Genomic DNA, 5,367 nt, shown 5'->3' with positions numbered 1-5,367 from the left:
ATTAGTAGCTCTGATACAAGCAAGTAACAGCATTTTAGAAATAAATGTCATATTATGTTATTCATGTAATATGATATTACCCTTGAATTCAGCTTTACAACTATTTTGCAAACCTATACTGAATATATAATACTTTATAATGTGATGTGTGCGAATTAAAAAATGTAGATATCAAACCCACTCTATCTTATTGGTTAAGTAGTTAAGGAACACACACGAAGCAAGTAGATATCCAGTTCAAGACAAGATGCTATGCAAGCCCACAGGATATACTGGATTAAGTGCAAAAAGTCGTGCAGAAGCTGCTTTAGAGGAAGAAAGTTGACAGAGATAGTCTCGCATGGAGAAAGGAAAACCTTACATGAGCATTCAGCCTGCTGAAGATTCGATAATTATGATGATGGCTTTTCAATGAAGCAAACAGCTATAGCCCGTTTCCAGAGAAACCACCGCCTCATCCGTGAAATCCTAAGTGAGAGTGTGGTGCCAGACGTTCGGTCAGTTGTCATAACAGCTAGAATGCAGGCCCTCAAATGACAGGTCCAGTCCTTAATGGTTCATCAGTGAAAACTAGAAGCTGAACTTCTTCAAATAGAGGAGTGACACCAAGAAAAGAAGAGGAAATTCCTGGAAAGCACAGATTCATTTAACAATGAACTTAAAAGCTTGTGTGGTTGAAAGTAGAAGTGGATATGGAAAAATCTGCAGCTGAAATTGCACAGGCTGAGGAACAGGCTCACAAAAAGCAGGAAGAAAGGGAGAAAGAGGCAGCAGCGCAAGCTGAGCACAGCCAGAGCAGTAGTGTTCCTGAGGAGGAGCCAGCAGCTAATAAGACCGAAGAAAAAAAGACAAGAGCGTCCTGAAGGACACAGAGGAGACACTCCTTGAAGAAACGACAGAAAGTCAACAGAATGGTAAAGAAGGCACATCTACTCCTGAGGACGAGGAGAGCGGGCAGGAGGGGGTGGACAGTCTGGCAGAGGAAGGGACCAGTGATAGTAACACGGGCTTGGAGAGCAACAGCGCAACCGTGGAGGAGCCACCAACGGATCCCGTACCAGAAGATGGGAAAAAAGAATGAATATTGCCTTGTTTTATGTGTTCTAAATACTTTTATTAAATGAAAAGATGTTTTTTGAGTTTTTTAAAAAAAATTTGCTTAGGTTCTCCAAGATCATCCTAAAATGTTTTTCATGAATAATTTTGATTTGGTTTAACCAAATATTTACAACCATAGCATGTGACATTTATGTCTAGAGTGATGGAATTTTGTTGTGCTTTGCATGATTGTGAATTTGGTGATTTTGATACTCGTCCAGTTTCTACAGTTTTTTTCCCCTGAAAAATGAAGAAATAGCTACTAGTCCTTTTGTTACAATATTTTAAAACTACTTAGACCATGGTAATTCCATGAAATGAAGATACTTTCTAACCACAAAAACTTTATGATAAAAAATATCATTAGAAAATTAAGGATTTTAGGAACTATGCTCTCAGGTTAAGAACAGACTGGGATTCTCAAATCTAATGAGCAATATCAGAAAAATAACGAAGAATAGAAAAGCCTTCTTTCTTAAGGGTACATAATGCCTTCATGTATTTCTTTTATGTAATTCTATATTCTTATGTTTGTCTCAATGTAAAAAGAGCCTCTAAAACAATTTTAAGCATTATTGTTCTTGGTCGGTAAATTGCTACTAATCATTCTAACAAAGGACAGAGTTTCTGTTTTGTACAATGTCTATTACATTAAGATGTTAAAAAATACCATTATTGTGAGATATTTAGTGAACACTAAACTTAAACGAATTCTCTAAGACTAAGTCAAATGAAGAAAGATTAAAGATAAAGACAAATTTGAATTCAATGTCATAAAACCAATAAACACAAATTAGGAAATTTAAGTTGATACAGGTTAGAATCTACAATGAAAATATTAATACAGCAAGTGAACAGCATTTAACAAAAACTACAGAAAAGAAAATCAGATAGAAACAACTTTTAAATATATTTTTTTTATTTTAGGAAAGTTTAGGAGTTGCAGAAATATTAGACTCCTTGTATACCTCACACTCAGGTTCTCTATTGTTGAAATTACCATTAAACTTCTCACAACTAATGAAGCATTATTATTAACTAAGGTTGATATTTTATTCAAATTTCCTTAGCTTTTGCCTCATGTCCTTTCTCTGTTCCATGACTGCATCCAGGATATCACATTATATTTAGTTTCCTCAGGCTTCTCTAGATTATGTTTCTTAGACTTTCCTTTTTTATTTGATTACTTTGATAGTGTTGAGGAGTAGTCATCAAGTATATCATAAAATGTCCTTCAGTTTGGGCTTGTTTTATGTTTTTCTCATGGTTCCACAGTGTTTATGGATTTGGTAAGGAAGACCAAAGATGTAAATTGCCATTCTCATCACATCGTATCAAGGGTACATGCTATTAACATGACTTTATCCCTGATATTAATCTTTTTCTCCTGGCAGAGGTAGTGTTTGTTGGTTTTTTTTTCCACTTGAAAGTTTTCTTTTTTCTTTCCATGATATACTCATTAGTAGGAAGTTACTACAGTTAACTCTTGAATAATGTGGGGATAAGAGCTGCTGGTCCTTAGCACAGTCGAAAATCTGCCTATAACTTACAGTTGGCTCTCTGTATTTGTGGTTCCTCCATAACAGCAGTTCCTCCTTATCTATGGCTCTGCATCCAAGAATTCAACCAACTTTGGATCATGTAGAAACATTATATTTAATACTGAAAAAAATCCATATATAATTGGAATTGTGCAGTTCAAACCCATGTTGATCAGGGTCACACATGAGGGGTGAGACTTTATCCTCCACCTCCTTGGGAAGACAGTAGCTACATAATTTATTTGTAATTCTTCTGCATTGGAAATTTGTCTCTCTTTCTCATGTATCTTTTTATTTAATCATTTATTTATATCAGTCCAGCATACAGATATTTATTTTATACTTTGGGCTAGAATCCAAAGCTACCATATTTATTTTATTACTCAAATTGTTCCAGTTTAGAACCATTGAGAGTTTTTTCAGTTGGTTCCTGTGACCTTTGACATATCCCCACTGTTTTTTTTTGTTTTTTGAGTACTGTCTTACATTTTGGCATGACAAACCACTCAATGATTCATCTTGTATATTCCATGCCTCTATATTCCCTTCCTTCAACTGGGAAAAGTTTTCAGAATTGTCTCCTTATGAATCCTTTTTCCCTAGATATTAGGCATTTGTTAAGATTCTGGATGGGTTTCAAGATGGCTATTCGCCCAATTTCCCAGCTAGCACCATCAAGGAATCTCTCTCATGTCCTCACCAGGAGAATTTGGTGGGTTCCTGAAGTAAAGGTATGAATAAGTGTGGGCCCCTCTTATGATTGCAGTCCCCAAGAGTTTCTCACTTTCAAGCTAGCCTGCACTCTGCCTCCAGCAGTTCCTCAAGATTACCATTTAAATGTTCCTACTAGTTTAAGGATTCTCATATTTTGTTCTCCAGGTAAGCAAATCTCTGGAGCTAAGTCTTTCTGGATGTGACTGTTTCTCTAAATTTGGGGGTTTCAGCTTGCCCTGTGATCTTTGTTCAATGATGGGTCAAAAAATTATTGATTTTTAATATTTCTGGGTTTTTTATTCTAAGGATGGGAGTTAGGAATTGATGCTGAAACCCAATCTCTGGAAATATTTATAACTCATACCATGACTGATCATTGACAAAATGTAGAATTCTGTAGATAATGAAATTAGTAATGTTATACTAATAGTCATGCTTTGAAATATAACTTCTAAAAATTTAGAAAAAAATGTTCAAATATTTACAAAAGTTGATCATTTACAAATATAAGACAAGTAAAACTTTAAACAACTTCAAGGCTAAAAAGACACATATTATATTTATAGTAATATTATTGAACTAGATCTTAATAGTAAAAGGAGAAAATAATAAATTTGTGTAGTACTTTTATAAACATTTTCTTAAATCTTAAATGGAACTATTTGTTAACCTCATCATACCTAGCACTAGTTCTATTTATTTTCATCACTTAATAATTTTCCACAAAATGTCAATACTTGTAGTTATATATGGTTAGAAAAATTATTCTAACAAACCCAGAATATATCTATTTTAATTTTTAAAATAAACATCATTTTAAGCTTTCCAATGAAAAATAATTCATATGTTTTTGACACAATCAAAGCTTCTCATTTACAAATTTAGAGTCCAATCTAAGTAGTTACCAATCATTGGATCCTGAAATATTTACACCCAACATTAAAGACAGAGCATAGTAACAGATGCACATTTAATACAACTATAATTTTGCCTAATTAGCTAGCCAAGTTTTAAAATGGAAACAGTGCGCAATTCCTTTAAGATCACTGTCATTTCTTGCAACCCTGAAGTGAAAAAATTCAAATTCCTTGTCGGAAGATTGCAGCCGCTATAGAAACCATCAGGATCTGTAGCAAGGTTTCCATCCATTTTTGTCTTTCATCAGTTTCCTCCCTTTCTGTTTTATGGGAAATATATGCTTTAAAAGAGTTAACTAATTGAACTTCATTCTGAAAAATTAATTCTTTAAAACAGAATTTTTTTTTTTTACTTCTATGTTTTTTTTCACTTTCTATGCTTTTCTGGGGAAAATGGATTTGTATAAATATTTTCAACTAGACTGCTTGGTTTTACTCAGCTTGGGGATTTTATAATTGTTATTTTAATTCTGAGCTTACACCCTGAGGCAATTTCATGAAGAGGACAATTTTTGAAAATCAACTGAATCAATAGGTTGTATGTTATGGTTTTTAATTTTTTATGATAAATGTTCCTTGCAGCTTCAGGCCTCCCATCTTGAAAGATTTCACATTAGAATATGAGGCAACAGAGTAAAGGTGAAATGACAGTTGGAATGATTCAAAACTTATCAGCTTATAAACAACTGAAATATAAGTTAGGAATAATACATCACTTGTGTCGAATGTGTGTCTAAACATCAGCATTTTGTAGCCTCAAAAATAAATCAATTATTTTAAATAAAGCCTTTCTTTTCAAGAGGAGCTGAAGGGAATAAAAAGAATTTTTCACTCATTTGAGAAGGAAATGAGTCCATGGGGGAACTTTGCATGGGGGCCTGATGGAGCATAAAGAGACAACCAGAGCCCAAAGCAGGCTTCTTAAACTTATTTAAAATATTTCTTTTTGCATTTTTTTTATTTTAAAGCTTTCAAGTTTTAATCATTACCATATGGGATTTAGAAAGAAACTGTTAAGAAATAATTGCTCACAATAATCATAAGTAGTCTGAATTAAATTAGAGCAGAGAGTGAGAGACGATGCGGTGAGTATGAAT

The 5,367-nt window shown here is 33.7% G+C and overlaps 1 pseudogene; it reads left to right on the top strand.

Annotated features, from left to right (window-relative positions):
* Positions 1-247: 247 nt before the first annotated feature.
* Positions 248-1,081, top strand: LOC113620178 (SWI/SNF-related matrix-associated actin-dependent regulator of chromatin subfamily E member 1 pseudogene; annotated as a pseudogene).
* Positions 1,082-5,367: the final 4,286 nt, after the last annotated feature.

The sequence above is a fragment of the Aethalodelphis obliquidens genome, unplaced genomic scaffold, assembly GCF_003676395.1.
Source record: "Aethalodelphis obliquidens isolate GAN/ISIS:26980383/991018 unplaced genomic scaffold, ASM367639v1 scaffold7, whole genome shotgun sequence".
NCBI lineage: Eukaryota > Metazoa > Chordata > Mammalia > Artiodactyla > Delphinidae > Aethalodelphis > Aethalodelphis obliquidens.
This window is presented reverse-complemented; position numbering and strand designations above follow the sequence as displayed.